Here is an 18,449-nt window from a genome sequence, read left to right on the forward strand (position 1 = left end):
AAAACTTTTACTTCCACCCATATTTGAACCCAGTTCCATCTGCCTCCAAGAGCAATGCATTAACACTTGCTACCACAGAGTCAATTAGATAGCAGATGTATTTAGTACATTCAATAGAAAGGGACACAATTTAGGAAAGCTTCCCCTTTGTACTTTCCCATGCTTGTTCCCCAAATCACTAATGTTGTATCTTCTTTATTAAATTTCTATGAAGTATCATAGCATCATCCACTTTAATGTTTTATAAAACATTATTGTACAATACTCATTTAGTTTTGTACAGCTACAGTACACAATGCTGCACATCTTGCAGCATAGATAAGCAAAGCTACTAACAAAATACTTTAATGTATTACCTATAGCTAAACCATTTAGCCCAAATAGGATCCTTATGGATGACATACAGTATATTGAAACATTATATGCTTTACTGTTCTTCAGTTTGATGATTTAAACTGGATTTTATAAGCCAAATATAGGCAATATAAAGATTAATTTATCCTGATATGTCCTCAAACAGTAAAGTATACATTTTCCACATACTGTATGTCATCCATAAGGATGTCAGGAATTAATGCACTTAATGCAATGATAAGGTCATTTTTGGTGAAACGTGGACAATTGGATGGGAAACCAGACATTTATCCCAAGTTTGGCACCTATGTCTCTAATGTAACCTGTAAATGGTTCTTCTCCCAAACCTGTGCTTACACTTATCAAGGGTATCAGAACTCATTACCCATGAACACATATGAACAGGTCTCAAGAAGGGATATGACTCTTGCATTTGTTAAGATTAAAACAATATTGCATGATAAATGGGAGGATGGTGTTGTGGTTAAGGTGTTTACCTTACAGACACAAAGTTCAGGGTTTGATTCTCATGTGGGGTAATTGGCTAGGCTTAAAATGGTGCACAAGGGCAGTTAGCCTAGTACTAATCTATGCTCCTATGATATGCTTATACAAGGACACATTTTCACAGATAAATATAAATGTTTACATCTTGAAAATCCCATGGTCCATACTATTTTTGGTTTACCAAAAATACATAAGGATCTCACCAATCCTCCAGTGCAGCCTATTGTTGATTGGAGGTCTTATCTGAGGTCCATGTTGGCAGTATTTCTTGATTTTCACTTAAAAGATGTTTTAAAAAAATTTCATTTAAGTAGGGACTCGGGGGATATTTTTTAAAAAATGTAATGAACTGACATTTGATGAGACGGCTGTTTTTCTGACTATAGATTTGAAAGATCTGTATACTTGCATTCCCCACAGCATTGGCCACAAATGGTTGGCTGAGTTCTTTCACTCTGAAACAGATGTGTCCATGATAGCATGAATCTCTATGTTGTGCTTTTGTCGACTTTTTTGCATAATAATTTATTTCAATCAGAAATATTTTTTACAGAAAAAAGGCATAGTCATGAGGTTCCTCTGTGGTTCATTATATGTAAATGTTATTATGTTACAATGGGAAAAATGCTTTGTATGTAATAGTAAACATAAGGATTATTGGCATTTATAAACAAAGAACCTTGATGATTTGTGTTTAGTCTGGAAGAAAAAAACAGGCTGTGATAGCAAAATGTGTTCAATATTTGAATAACATAAAAAAATTGTTTGCAATTTACATATGAAAAAGGGCCAGATTGTATTCATTATCTTGACATTTTGTTAGTTAAAGACTATGAAAAATGTATGTATACCTCTGGCATTTATAGAAAGGTTACATATTCAAACAATTTTCTTCACTACTCCAGCAATCCTTTTCATCATAAGAAAGCAGTGGCAAAGAGGCAATTTGTACATGCACCAAGAATGGTTACCTTGCTTGAAGAATTTTTGGCTGAATGTAACATCATTAAGGATACGTTTTTAAGAAAAGGCTACCAGTGGGCTTTATTGAATATATATTACAAGAAGTGATACAGAAAAGAACTTTGCATTTTGCCTGCATTCTTTCTGAAGCTAACAAGAGTGATTATGTGGTCCATGATTCCGTTATGGACATGGTTACACCTGTGAAGTCAATGCATGCTACTAGTTTGATTACTTCTTTTCCTATTGACAGTAGTTCTATAAGAACTATACTTAACAAGAACTGGGCTGTATTGAATGAATATGCTGGGGGTAACAAAAACTTGGGAGAACAACTGAATATAGTTTTTAGAAAAAGTACCTAATTAAAAAATCTTTTTTAGAGCGTAGTATTAAAAATGTCTGCCCCTATACAAACAAAGAGCATGTCATAATTGTAAAATCTACAAATATATTGCTGTTGGTGAAAGCTTTATTATCAACGAGAAAAGGGTATAGATCAACTGCCTAACAAAAGGTGTAGTTTATACTGTGTTATGCCAGAGTTGTCCGTACTTTTATGTAAGAAAAACAGAAAGTTTTTTAAAAGACAGAGTTTATGAACATTTGAATGATATAAAATAAAATAATAAAAATGCTCTGGCTAAACATATTAATATTTACCCCTATAATGTTTTTAAATTTATCATAGTTGAACAGCATATTGAAGGGGTCCGGGGTGGTTCCTGGGGTATATTATTGTAGAAAAAAGAGCTTGCCTGGCAACTAAGATTAAATGCAGGCTGTGTACCAGGCATTAATGGTACAATTTCCATCTCCTGTTTGTTAAGACTTAAAGCATAGAGTATTTTAGATTATGTGTTTTAGATGTTTTTAGATGTTTGTATTTATTTAATGCTTATGAAGGCAAAGTTTTTAAGGTTTGGGTATTGTGTTTTAAGTAATTTTGTATAAAATGGTTAAGTTTCTTTAACATTTTTGGCTGACTCAGTCACATGATCTGTTGCAAGTTTTTAAATAGTAGCCTCATTTTCTGCAGTTATCTGATGAAGTCTTTTAAGTATTTGTGACAAAAGTGCTTATCTGTACATTTTATTTGTGAGTTTGTACAATAAACCACATTTTGTGGTGTGAACCTCTTCCTCCTGGCACCTTTCAGATTTATCAGTTTGCATTTTCTTTGTTTGGTCCTCAGTTACTGTTATGACACAAACAAGTCTGAAGTCTGAAAGTGCAACATGTGTCATCACTTTCTAACTTCTGTCTTTAATGATTTAGCAGTCCAAAGGTATGGTGCTAAACTGAGGCCATGCAGGAAACATAAGAGTTCTTCAGATTTTGTCAGAGGTATGACTGTGTGAATCTTTCATACCTGAGGCCTACTAATTACTAATGGATAAATATAAGTTTAAAATAAGTGTCTGATGTCACATGTTAAGGCACTTTCTGTACAAATCCACCACTATTTACTTGCTTACTGTACCAAGTTAGGAAATATAAGGATATGTCATAATATTATTAAATAATACACTCTGGGTTCAGGACTTACCTTGCAAATGCAGCAGTTGACACACCTTTAGTTCAGGGCTGACTCTGTCTGATGCAAGCAGTAAACAGCCAATACATGGGGAGGTAAAGGTTGTGTGAGTTACCTGGCAACAATTTTACAATATGTATGTAAGTAGGAGAAAGATATTGGGCCCCTAGGTGGTCAGTGAATGTGCTATGCATTCCTTAGCCAAAGGAAGGACATACTGAGCGCACTTACATCTGCCCACAGGACAGCAGCTGGGGGTTTCTCCTCTGAGCCCTCTTATGACTGTGGTAACCTAGGTGAGGGTGATGTGATACATAGCCCTTTCCCCTGCTGATCCTGCTGCAGCTGTTTCTGCATGATGAGATTGCACAGCATAGCACATACTGTGAATGTCTGTGTACATTTGCATGGATTATACTGCAGGGATCCATCAGATATATTGAGGCACTGGAACCATGACTGCAGAAGCACAAACACACACTTGTTCTAGTTTGACTGTCTGCCTCATTATGAAGTTCATTCATGGGAGTGTGTGAACTTCTGATGGGTGTCATCAGCCACAGTTCCAGGGCATAGCCAGCATCCCCCCAGTAAATGATCCTGTGGAATGTCCCCCCCTAGCAAACATCTGGTACAGCTGTGATGTCTGCCAGATATGGGAGTCATTATAACTGCCAGGGTTGCCAGCACACACATTCAAGATAATTCCCTAGGTTTTACACATGACTTGGCAGTTACAGTTAATGCAGATTTTACCCTGTTCATCAGGTGGTGCCTTAATGTGTACATGACTGCAATATATGGCACCCAGTACTTCAGGGTAGTGTGCTACATGGTAAAGCAGATCCATATTGCTGACCTTCTCTTCAGAAGAATGGGAAAAAATATGTACTCACTGGCATGCATGAGCATAGCATCCAAAAATTGGTGGAGGATTCTGGAGGCTGATGGCTGTGACACACCCATCATGGGGCCAGTTGGTCTTTGAAAAGTACCAGTAGCTAGTATGCTAAGGGCTACACATAACTTAGTTTCCACTGGGATGAGTTCCGTTCGGTTGGCTCTAGCTCTCAGTTGAGGGATGCAGAGCTCACACAGTTTTAGTGTGTCCCTGTCCACCTTTAGCACTGTACAGTCTCCAGCTCATGTAGCATATGGAAAGTTATCCTGGGCCTGAATATTCTTCTCCTTCTCGGCCTAAGTCTATTGTCAGAAGCACCAGTAGCACTGACTTCAGCCTCTAGCACATGCAGATGTAGAATATCTGCAGCAGCACCTAGCACTGTGTCAGTTAAAACTTCCTTGTCTCTACTCCAGTGGTATTGCGGGATGAAGGAAAAAAAATGATGGAGGCTACATAAATACTTTATACATTGTTGAATAGCTCCACCATGTTGGATTGGTTGATTAACATGCAATTCACCTGCTTATGCTATAACTAAACACACCTGTTGCTTGTTCATTAATGCACTGGGTGCACCTTCTCACACCTCTGTGCACAAATAAGGTAAGCATAGGCAAAATCGATATTTCCTCCATTCTCATGATATTGCACAAACATGGACTACAAAAAGTGAAGGAAAGGTTGCCCACCCTGTAGTTGAACCCAGGACCATCTATATTCCAGCCCTAACACATACATGTGCTACCATGGAATAGTTACATAACAATACAGAGTAACTTGCCATTCATTCTTGTTTCTCTTGTGGTATCATGCAAAAAATGGCAAAGTAAAAAAAAAAAAAAAAAAGAAAAAAAGGTGAATCAGACAGAGACCGCACATTTTAACAAACAAATAATGAGGATGAGACAGAACATGTGCACTGCTTACATGCACATTCATCTTTCACAGCCCTACATGTTTAAGTCTGCAAGTGTAACCTGACCCCCCCCCCGACATCAGCATTCACTGTTGCCATGCATTAAACACGAACACTGTGGAAGTGCTTACATGAAGTGAACATCCCTACATGGTTACTCTTTTTTTTTTTTCCATAATAAATCTTTACTGTTATATTATTTTTAAACACAAATAAGAACAAAAATAACACATATTCACAAATCAAGCATTAACTAATATCACTAATAACCACACTCTATATACAATATTTACAAGAATGCTCCCATGTAATACAGTTAAATATAAAAAAGCATAAGAATAAATGCAAGTAATAGACAGTTGATTACTAAATTCTCTCCACACACATAAATAATTATTAATATTTCCAAGTTGAAAATACTATGCTAGTATAATATTAAAAATCTGTTCCCAAATTTTTGCATTATTAACATTTTTATTTTGTGGGTTTAATAGTAATTTATGAGCCAATATATGTTTTGTCGCTAGAACTCTAAAGTTCTGCCATGAAGTTTTAGATGGGTCTAACCAATTTGAAGCTATATAAAGCTTCATTAATAGAAAAATATTAATATACATAATAATTTGTGATTTAGGGATCTCTCTCGGGGGAATATGCAGAATCATAAATTTCCATGATAACGTTGTACTCTGGTAACCCACCTTTTGAAGTTGGATCTTAAGGGAATTCCAAAGTTTGAAAATACATTTACAACTCCAGAACATATGAAGAAGATCAGCTGGTTGATTCTTACAGTATGGACAAGTTGGTGAATTTTTGGGATTAAATTTATGCAGGGTAAGACGTGTATAATATGCATTGTTCCAAATCATCAACTGGGTATATATTAATTTTTGAAGAGAAGTAGATTTGATGGTCAAGTCAATTGTTTTTAACATATTACTTCTATCTGTCAGTAAAATTTTCTCTTCCCAGTAGTTTGATAACAAAATTTTATCATGAAATTGAAATTCTTTAATTAATTGATTTGCTGTTGTGATATATTTAAGATCCGTAAAAAAGTCGAACCAAACTCCAATCCAGGAATACACTTGAAACAAAAAACAAGTCAACCACAGTGCTATCAGAGTCAGCAATAAGGCACAAACCAGTAACTAAGGAAATAATTTTAATCCATAAAAAATACACCGACTGAGCGCTTTCACCAGTAAAACTGGCTTCTTCAGAGTCATATACAACACACCCAGCTGTATTCCTTTTATATATATCACATCCCCTGCTTCAATTATCCCATTATCCAATTAATTAACAATTCATAAAAGTAACCATTTCATAACCATAAGGTTATACAATATTTAAAATTATACTCAAATTGCGTTAATCAAACACATTGATAATATTACAAAAATATATGCATTAAAAATAAAATTAAAAATGTAATTAAATAGTCAAAACAGAAAATAATGCCATTTGAAAATAAATGTATTTTTATACACTTTAAAATACTCTAATAAAAGTGTATGTATAATACTGACCACCCCAATAACCACAGAGGTGATAATGTTATGTAATGTAGTAAATCTTCTCAATACTAAATGAAAAATATCCATAACACTGAATCTATTAAATAAAATGTATAAAATAGAACAAGTTCAAAAAGGTCAAAAAGGTCAAATGAAGTTGGCCCTGTACTTCAATAAAGGTTTTAATGAAATGCTTTCATTAAGCCCTGGAAATTTTGTGGCATTCAATCTAACCTGCCACTCCATTTCACGTAGTGCTACAAGGTTGCTGATATCACAGCAGTCATTGGATTTGGCTTTGTCAACTATAAAAAATAAAAACTTCTTAAATTCAATACAACCCCTCGAATGCAAATAAAGGGCATTGTGTTCATCCTTCCTTTTGATAGAGCTACAATGCTCTCTAATCCTTTCTTTCAAACTCCTTGTAGTCATGCCTACATAAAATGCTTCGCATGACATACAAGAAGCGATGTACACACAGTTCCTCGTACAACAATTGCATACCCCAGGGCATGCAATAGTACGCCTTAATCCTGATACAGTCAAATATGCACCCTCGGCTATGTACCTGCATCCTATACAACAACCACATTTACCCATGAATGATCTCCTATATCCATGACTGGTCCTCTCCAGAATGTCCTTCAAATTATATCCCCTACTAAACACTATGTGAGGATCATTACCCAAAATTGTTCTAGTGTTTCTACTCAAAAAATAGTCCCAGATACCCTTTAAACTTGCACAAATTTCAGGTGCTGTGTCATTATATTTCAAAATGAATATTGGGACAGTCTCATCAATCTTATTGCCTGGTGTCTCATTTTTAGCATTAGTAGCTGATTGTGATACAGCCCTAGATCTCAAAATGGGTATATATTTTTTACTTCTTTTTTTATATACTTCCCTTTATCTAGACATAAATGAATATATTTAATCAAAGTCTGGCCTTCCTTAATCTTAAAACAGAGCTTATGCTCAAAGTGTCATTTAATCCAGGAGTTTTACTTGCGTCTAACCTGAGTTGCCAGATCAATTCTCTAAATTCTAGGGTAGCTTCCCAATCTCCCCCTCTTGCATCCGGCACAACCTGTTCAAGAACTAGAAATTTAAGTTTGTAAATATATTCATTTATGTCTAGATTTCAGGAAGCCTGTCATCTCCTAATTTTTAATTTGGTATTAAAAAAAGTTTTTTAAAATAAATTTTTTTTTTGCATGAATTTTTAAGATACTTTAATATACATATATATATTTTCTAAGAAAGTTAATAATAGCATTTAATGCTCTATGTAGACAGGGAGTAATTTTTAAGCTTGTATATGAATTATTAAATTTCATTTAATACTTCTACATTGGCACAGATTTTAAATGTACAATTATTTATTTATTTATTTAAAAGTAAGTTCAACCATGTACTGCTTTTTTAAGAAATGGGCTAATTGCATAATTAATTAATTAACTGTAAAGTAACACTATTTAAGCTAACTGTTGGAATGGTTTTACTGTCTCACTTGAAAAAGCTCGGAAGAGTCCGAGTGAAAGCGCTTGTGTGTGTCAAGTTTTTGTTTGTCTCGATTAAACTCAGTCATTTGAATCAGCATTTGAATTATTGCCTTTGCCTCGCCATTTGGATTTGTTTTTTCTTGGTTTTGGTGCATTCAAGATAGATATTAAATAATAAAGGGGACAAAAGGCAACCCTGGCGTGTTCCAGTCTTAATCTGTATTCTTTTAGAGAAGTTTTTATTAATATACAATGTAGTATAGGGATTACTATATAATATTTGTAACATTTGGACAAACTCATGTGATATATTAAAATACGGTAAAAGATCAAACAAGAAATTTGTATCAACCCTATCAAAGGCTTTCTGGGCATCAATTATAAGGGCATAAATATTTAAATTATTTTGCTTAGCATGCTCTAACATAGTATATAGTGTGAGTGCATTATCACTGGTTTGTCTACCTGCCATAAAACCAGTCTGTTCTTCAGAAATGATATGAGTCATGATTCTCTTCAGTCTAGATGATATAATAGAGGTTAGAATTTTCAGGTCTACATTTATTAATGATATCGGTCTATAATTATCCGGATTTTGAGGATCTGAATTGGCTTTATGTATAAAAATAGTTTTTGAGGTGTTAAGGTGTGGATCATTAATTTTATTCCTAATTATGTAGTTAAACACAACTGAAAGTATCTTACCGAAAATATCTGCAAATTTTTTATAAAATTCCACTGTCAAGCCATCAGGACCTGGTGATTTATGTGATTTCATATGCTGAATTACATATACTATTTCTTCTTCAGATATCGGTTTAACCAAGTCATTTTGAATGTCCTCTCCTATTGTTGGAAACTTAATTGACTGTAGAAATTGTTCATAATTCCTGTTAGGGGTCATATCCTTTTGTCCAGCATAAATATTAGTGTATATTTTCTCAAAGATATTAAGAACCTCCTCAGTTTTAGAATATATTTTATTATTAAATTGTATTTCCGAAATCTGCACGATTGGTTTTGTTTGATTAATGATCCTAGCTAATACTCTCTATGGTGTTTGAACATGACTGGCATACCTCACTAATGTCTTGTACTCTTGAAATGTTAATCTACTATTCTGAAGTAAAAAGAGATCCTTTTGACATTTAATCAGTTCCTTCTCTGTTTGCTCATTAAAATCTCTAATCAGTTCTTGATCAAGTAATTTAATTTTTATTTCTAAAGTTTGAATATCTTTGTTTAATATCTTTTTATAATAAGATGCTTTTTGCAAAAGTGTCCCTCTTATTTGAGCTTTAACTGTTGCCCATTCAATATCTGGGGCAAATTGTTGTCTCCCTAAACCAATCAATAAGTCTTTCAGGTACTTTGTAATTTCCAGTATTATATCCTCCTTATTCAATAGATTTGGATTAAGAGACCAATAATAACCTCTTTGTCTCAAAGTATCTTTTACCCCCTTAGTAAAACTCAATGAAATTTTAGAATGGTCTGATATATAACGGGCATGTACCATAACTGTAGGTTCTAGATTGATCAATACTCTTGAAATCAGGAAGAAATCATTTCTGGACCACATTTTATGACATGGGGAATAAAAGGTAAAATTGCTTGTACTATTATCGTTATTCAGATAATGAAATGGATCATATAATTGAAAGTCTTCTTTAAGATCATTCAGTGCTAATAGACCATGCTTGTTAAATGCTCTTTGTGGACAAGATCTATCCAACTTCGGATTCTGTTAGGCATTCCAATCACCTCCAACAATTACATAATATCTATCAAATTGTGTTAAAATTGAATATAGTGATGCTATAAATAGTTGTTGGTCATTACAGGGAGCATATATATTTAAAAGTAAAATAGGTTTATCAAATAAGGTAGACGAAAGAATAACATCGCACCACCGTCCATTTTTATCCGTATTAGAATCTAATAATTTTTCCTTGTATTGATCTTTAATAATTATGGCTACCCCAGCACTATTTGACTTACCTTCAGATACTACTATTTCTCTAATCCATTTCTTTTTTTTAACATCAGCCCATCGATCATTCATTAAATGCATTTCTTGGAGTAGGATCAACCACACCTTAGCCTGCAACAATATATGTAACACCTGTTTCCTCTTCTTCAAGTTCTGGAGCCCTTTAACGTTCCATGAATCTACTTCCCACATTTCAAAGATTCACTGTAAGATGAAAGTTTTGGAGAGAGAGCATGGAAAAAACAAAAAACAGTAAATTCAAAACCATACATAATCTGGAAGCAATCCTTATATCCCGTCCTCAACCAGTGCATACCCACTCTAACCCCGGACCAGGAGATGAATAGGTCCTGTATAATATAAAATGACAAAGAGTTTAAAAGAAACAACAGATATAAAAACACCACAATGTAAAATTTCACACATGTATCACAATTAAGACCTATAAAACCTAACTTCACTACGACAAAGCCTAAACTAAACATTCCCTAACAAACACTGCCATAAACTACATCTCTTTGGTTAATTACTATTTAAACAAATCAAATTAAAAATGTAACAGTAGTACATGTAAAAAGAATAAAGTAAAAAAAATAATGCATTTTCAGTAGGTTATAATAATGCACTTTCACTATAATAATGCACTTTCAGTTGGATTAGCTATCTATACATAAACCACATGCATTAAAAGAGAGAAGAGAAAAAAAATACATACTAATATATAACCCTATATTAAAGCAAATAGACAGCAAATTTATTAATATCCTTTGTTATACATTCATCTTATACTAGTTTCATAATAAAGCAAGCTTCTAACTAAATAAAATAATGAAAATAAGACAAAACATTAAAAAATATGCTGACAGGTTAAATAAACATTGCTAAATCCCTGAACCCTCTCTAAATAATATAACTACAAAATATTGACTGAAAGTTAATAAATGAAGTTCCTAACAAGTTCCTATGTGCTTAAATTACTATAGAACAGTGTTATTTAATGTTAAACAAGCAAGAGAGTGTTTAAAACAGTTCTCTTCGGTTTTCCAAACCAGGAAGTCCTGTAAAATGCTCGTGACAGGGGACCACTTTTGCAGATGGACTCCCGGAAGTGCCACAACAAAATCTACACCCTCAACAGCATTTTAAGCACTTCCTGTCTTCCTCCTAATTGAAAACAGTTCATAGAAGCCATAAAATGTCAGGAAACAAGTGCAGGAGATCAAGATAAGGAAAAGCAATCAGTTTTATTGCTCAGGAATAGGCATAAGCTTAACAAATGCAAACAAAAGATTACCCAGTCCTCGAAGCACAGTAAACATAGCAGTATGCCAGTCCCAGCAAAAGTTCAATTCAAGTCTCTGATGCAGGTAAAGCCTTGAAAATTTTAAGAAACAGATTTCTTGCCTCATTTTTGGTGGAAACAGAATGTTTAGCCCCATCCACTGTGAATATAACCATATTAGGATATTTCATTTGAAACTTCATTTGTTTGTCAATAAGAAATTTGCAGTAAGGAGATAAAGAGACTGTCTAGCCTGTCTGATCTGTATAGGCAGATCCTGTGTCAGAGATATTTTATTGTTTTTCCACATAATATAGCCTCCACCTTGTTTTGCAGTAATAAGTATTCTATTTACATCTTGATAATTAAGCAGTTTAACATACACAGGTCTAGGAAAATTAGATGCTTGTACCTCTCTCAAAGCTCTGTGTGCTCTTTCCACGATGATTTGTTTCACAGTATCAGAATCATTGAAAAGCACTGCAAATATTTGTAGTATGGATGGAATCAGTTCATTATACTGAATGGATTCAGGAATCCCTCTGACAATGATATTGTTTCTCCTAGATCTTGCTTCTAGGTCTGTAAGCTTACTTTGTATAGCCTGTATATCCACATCATGCAGATTAGTTTTTTTTTCCAGTAAAACTAATTTGTCCTCAGTATCAGAAATTCGAGCCTCCGTCTTATCCATTCTTTCCAGCAACTGAGTACATGAAATTCCAAATGATTGTATTTGACAAGTCAGTTCTTTTAAAGCTTCTTTTATAGGCAGAAGTGCAGTTTTGATATCCTCCATATTTAAAGCTTGATTAGCTTTAGTTTTAGTCCCTAGTTTCTGTTGTTCCTGTGCTTTAGTAATTTTTTGTCGTTTTGTAGTCACATCTTTTTCTGGTGATTGCAATTCCGATAATTTTGTTTTAGTCGTAGTTATATCCATGCTTTTGTCTTCTTTTGACATCTTATTGGAACATAAAAAGTTGCAATATAAAAAGCACATGGTTCCTTTGTGTATTCCTCTCTGCAGAGCTAGCTAATCTGTTGTAATCCAATGAAATATATTCCTTTTTTTCTTCTCAATCCAGGATAAATAAGTGTAGTTAGAGTAAGTTTATCGAAGTTTTGATGTTGAAAACTTTGTAGTATCCACTCAGGGTTTTGATTTCCTCAGGTTAAATAGAGAGCTGCAGTTCAGCAGTGTTCACAGAACGGCAGCCATCTTTGAATCTTGGTTGGTTACTCTTTTTTGAGATTTAACAATTCTAATAAGTTTTGACCTCACTTACGTCATCACCTTGCTGACAGCCAGAATCTACATGATTACTAATCGTATAGGTAGGAAACTGCACAGGAACCCAGTGTTGTAACAGATGAATACTGTAATCCATTAGCTATATCCTGTATATGCTTACAGTACAGTATAATACTCTGTTTTATGGAGGTTTACACATTTTAGCAGCCTGCATTACTTGCAAGTATATTCTTCATTTGAGGGCATGGGAACAAATCTGCATTTATGTCAGGGCACTTAAAATGGAATTATGATGGTTACACTGATCCCCCCTGAGTAAATAGGTCAGAATATATGTGTTTTACATGTTAAGGGCAGTTTTTTACAAATGTAAGAGCTTTTACTCACTGTTGTTTCCATGTAGACTACTTTTTGTGGCTATATTCAGAAGGTTTTGAAATACACAGTCAACACAAACACAGAGTCTACATGGTTGCTTTAGAGGTTGTTGAATCACTCCACTGTGTTGATTTACTTCATTAGCATAAAATTCAGCTACTTATGCTGTAATTTGCATGCCACATAAGTTTCTGTATTTGTGAGGGAGTGCTTGCCAACTACGCAGTGTTTATTGAAGTCATTGTGTAAGCTTTATTGAATTCCTAGGAATTACAACACAAATTTAAAGTTGATCACTGTTTTTGTCATGGTAATGCCCTTTGTTATGTTATACAACCATTTCTAGAAGTTTATGTATGTGCACCAGTAATGATTCAGTGTGTGAGGATCATTCATTTTTTTTGTCTGTTTTTGTACAACCATGGACTTAGTATATTTATGTTGGGGGAGCGGAAGGTGTTTTGAATTAGGTTTAGTGTATATGAACTTTTCAATTAAATGTGGTTCGATGAAATGTGATGTCAATGAAATGTGTTTTAGATGAAATGAAGCACTGGTGTGGATTCAATAAGGCTTACACAGCATTGGAAAATTTTAATTCAGTAAGCACTATGTAGAGGCATGCCCCCCTGCGGACACCAGTTAAACATCATGGCATGCTAATCGGCATATGCAGCCAAATAGCATGCAACTGAACCAGGGACAGTAGGAAGCAACTGTGTAGGCTCCATGATGGTGCTCCATCTGTATTTCAAAACTTTTCAAATACAGCCATGGAACCCTGCCTCTCAACCTCTTAGTGCTAAAAATTCTGGACAAAGCCCGACAAAATGGGGGTAAAAGGCATAAAAATAGGGACAAATTTTAAATATTGCTCATATAAACCTAGAAAGTTGCTAGAACAGAGCTTGTCTTCATGCATTTTTGAAAGGAATTGAAGTCTGAAACTCAAATGTATGTGATTATTTAGTGACTTCATTCCGCATATGATCCCAGTGATTTGCCAGAAAATCACAAATGTTATGAGGAACAGACTGAAAATATGAGGCAAAAATCTATTTGAACAGTTGAGAGGTATGCACAGAACTGCGCTGTACTATAGGGCATACCTGTCAACTTCTTAGACCAAGAAATCTGGAGAAAGCCAAAAATAGTGAGGTGGGGAAAGGGACAGAAATAGAGACCCTTTTAAAATATTGCTCTTAAATTTAGAAAGTGGCTAGAACACTGGGTTTGCAGAATGCAGCTTTGCTGCCACGATCCCAATGAACAATGCGCATCAGAAAACATGCAGACCTTTCAACCTCTTAGGGCAAGACATCTGGACAAATCCATCAAAAATGGGGTGGAGAAAGGGTCAGAAATAGGGACACTTTTAAAATATTTCCTCTTACAAACTTAGAAAATAGCTAAAACATTGAGTTTGCAGAATGCAGCTATGCTGCCACGCTCCCAATGAACAGTACTCATCGGAAAAGATGCAGACCTTTCAACCTCTTAGGAAAAGAAATCTGGACAAAGCCTTCAATAATGGGGTGGGGAAAGGGCCAGAAACATGGACACTTTTAAAATATTTGCTCTTATAAACTTAGAAAATGTCTAGAACACCAGGTTTGCAGAATGCAACTTTGTTGCCATACCCCCCCCCCCAATGAACAGTACACATCAGAAAACATGCAGACCACTCAACCTTTTAGGACAAGAAATCTGGACAAAGCCATCAATAATAGGGTGGTCAAAAGGGCCAGAAATATGGAGACTTTAAAATACTTCTCTTGCAAACTTAGAAAATGGCTAGAACACCAGGTTTGCAGAATGCAGCTTTGCTGCCACCCCCCAATGAACATTACACATTGGAAAACTTACAGATCTCTCAACTTCATAGGACAAGAAATCTGGACAAAGCTATAAATAATGAGTAGGAAAAGGTACCAGAAATATGGACATTTTTTAAATATTGTTCTTACAAACTTAGAAAGTAGCTAGAACAACAGGTTATCAGAATGCTACTTTGCTGCCACTCCTCCCCTATGAACAGTGCACATCAACAAACATCTGGACAAAGCCATCAATAATGAAGTGGGGCAAGGGCCAGAAATAGGAACACTTTTAAAATACTGCTGTTACAAACTTAGAAAACTAATACAACAACATGTTCTCAACAGCAGCAGCAGTTAGCTTTGAGTGCAGCTCAACCTCTTACATGATACCTCTCAGCCTCTTAGCACAAGAAATCTGGACAAATTTTATATATTCCTCTTATTAACTTAGAAAGTTGCTAGAATAACAGGATTTGTGTTAGAATGTATTTTCTGAAGGTTATAAATTCTGAAACTCAAATGCCATGTCATTATTTAGGGACTTAAATCCTTCAATCATTCCCAAATAACATGTTTATGAGGAACAGGCCAAAAATATGAGGCAAAAACTGGACATTCTACAAAAACATTTATAGGCTAGAGCAAAGGCTCAAAACAGAAACAAATGTAATATCCATTTTGTGTTCAACATTCAACTCCCCTTCAGTTTCCCTAGGTACGTGGTTGCCGTTTTGTGCAAATTCAGGGTTGTTAGCATGGTGAAGATGCAAATGAGGTCTGAATTAATTAGAATTGCTGAGTCCCAAAAAGTAGGCTCCATGTAGGGATGTTCACATGGTGTAAGCATTCCCTTGGTGTTTGTGTTTTTGGGATGGAAACTGGATGCTTACATCAGGTGGGTGTGTCGGGTTAGACTGATGGCAATGGTGATTGCTTACATCAGGTGGGTGTATCAGGTTAGAGGGATGGCAACTGTACTTGCTTACATCAGGTAGGCGTGTCAGGTTAGACTTACAAAGTGTTACATAAGGTCTGTCAAGTTTGGAAATGCAAGTAAGCAGTGCATAATTCACAAGCTCTGTTTCATTAAATCCACACTCTCTTCATTTGTCAGCAAATTGTGTTTTCACTATCAGGTTTTTAGCATTAAAAGAGAGAAATATCTGAAATGAGGAAAAGCAATCTATGACATATACACAGTAGAAAATGTACACATGAGATATGTCTACATAGGTCTGGATTTCAACTCGTATTCCCCTGTGCCACACAAACAGCTTTGCACCAAAAACTTATGGCATTTTTCACACAACCAGCTACAACAGAATGTACACTGATAAACTATAGAACTGTTATTTTCACATGTATTATTATATTTCGATGTACTGCACTTAGTGATCACATAACCTGTTATGATTAATGTTTGCATATTTACAGCTCTCTCTGACCTTTCTTTGTTTCCTGGCCATTCATCAGTTATCTGCCTAGTACTCTGAGACATGCAGTCTGTAAGCCATGTTATATCATTAGTCTTAAAAAAAAACAAGCATAAACTGTTCTCTTGGGAGGGAGCAGAGGTGAGTTACTCTTATGGAACATACAAGGGTACAACTGTTCTGTTAAGGGAGAGGACAAACCTGAGTTAGTCTTATACCACGTACAAGCATAGACTGTTGTTTTTGTGCAAAGGTGGGTTGGTGTTGGAGTATGGCATAAATAAGGATATGTTGCTCTTGTTACTCTCCTTGTTCTGCATCCTGCCTGCTGTTTGATCATGAGAGGGTTGCGAAGTCTGAAACTTCAATGTGTATCACTACTTTCTAACTTCTCTCTTCAATGATTTTTCTAGTACAAATGTATGGTGCTAAACTGAGGGCATGCAGTGATCATCAGTACTTTTGGGAGTTATGACTGCATGAATCTTTGATGCCTAAGGTCTACTACTTACTAATGGACATATATAAGTCAAATACATCACTGCTGTCACGTGTTACAGCAATGTTTGTACAAATTTCCCACCTTTTATTTTCTTACTGTAACAATTAATGAAATACAAGGATATGCCATGACATTATTAAACAATACACTCCAGATTCAGGATTACATTGTAAATGAAGCAGTTGCCACAGTGTTAGTCCAGGGCTGATGCTGTCTGATGCAAGCGGTGCACAGATAATACATGGGGAGGAAAAGGTTGTGTGATTTATCTGGGATCAATGTTACTATATGTATGTTAGTAGGAAGAAGGTTTTTCTGGCCCCTAGGTTGTGAGTGAGTGTGCTATGGATTGTTTGTTAGGTAAGGCAAGGGCATACATAGCATGCCTATGTCTGCCTACAGCCACAGCAGCTGGTAATTCCCCCTTTGATTCCTCATCTGCCTGTGGCTGTTGTGACCTTGGCATTAGGGTGGGATGTATGCCCCTTCTCCTTGTTAATCCTGCTGCAGCTGTTTCTTCAGGATTATGTTGTGTAGCATGGCACATGCTGTGAAGGTTTCTGTACTTGTCTGTGGAGTGTACTGCAGGACTCCCCCAGATGTATCTAGGCTCTGGAACCTTTACTTCAGCTGGTGAAAAACACACCCTAGGATATTTCTGGTTTGAGCATGTGCATCATTATGGTGTTCTTCCATGGGGTGTGTGTGCATTTCTGATGGGTGTCATTACCCATGGTTCCAGCATACAGCCTGCATCCCCCAGTAGCTGACCCTGTGGGATACTCCCCCTAGCAGACATTTGGTACAGTTGGGAGGTGTGCCAGATATGTGTTGTGGTACCTGCCAGGGTTGCCAGCATACATGTTCAAGATGATTGCCTTGGCATTACACATGACTTGGTAGTTGATAGAGTGGTAGCCCTTTCTGTTGATGTAGAGCTTACCATGTTCCCCAGGTGGTACCTTCATTTCTACATGAGTGCAATCTATGGCACCCACTACTGAAGGGTAGTGTGCTACTTGCTACAACTGTTGCATTTTTCTGCCCCTCTCTTCAGAATTACATGGAAAATATATGTGCTCATTGGTATGTTGGAACATAGCATCCAGGAAATGGTGGAGGATCCTGGATGCTGATGCCTGTGACACTCCCAGCATGTCCCCTATTGGTCTCTGAAAGGTACCTGTAGCTAATATTCTAAGGGTTACACATACCTTAGTCTCCACTGAAATGGGTTCCCCTCCCTTGGTTATGGCTGTGAGATGAGGGTGACAGATGGTGCAGAGTTCCTGTAGTATGTCCCTGTCCACCCTGTAGCACTCTACAATTTCCATGTCATGAAGGTTGTGCTAAGTTATACATAGCCTGAAAACTCTTCTCCTTCTTGGCCTAGGCCTATTGGCAGTAGCTATAGGATTAGCTTCAGCCACTTGCACATACAAATGGATTAAAGCTGCAGCAGGCCATAACATTCTGTCTGTGTAGACTTTACATGTCTGTACTCCAAAAGTTTTTTTTTTTTTTTTAATATTTTTATTCATTTCTAAAAACAAGAAAACAGAAATGCAGGTTATTTA

Source organism: Protopterus annectens, chromosome 4.part0 (genome assembly GCF_019279795.1).
Source record: "Protopterus annectens isolate FY-2018-M chromosome 4.part0, PAN1.0, whole genome shotgun sequence".
Lineage (NCBI taxonomy): Eukaryota > Metazoa > Chordata > Ceratodontiformes > Protopteridae > Protopterus > Protopterus annectens.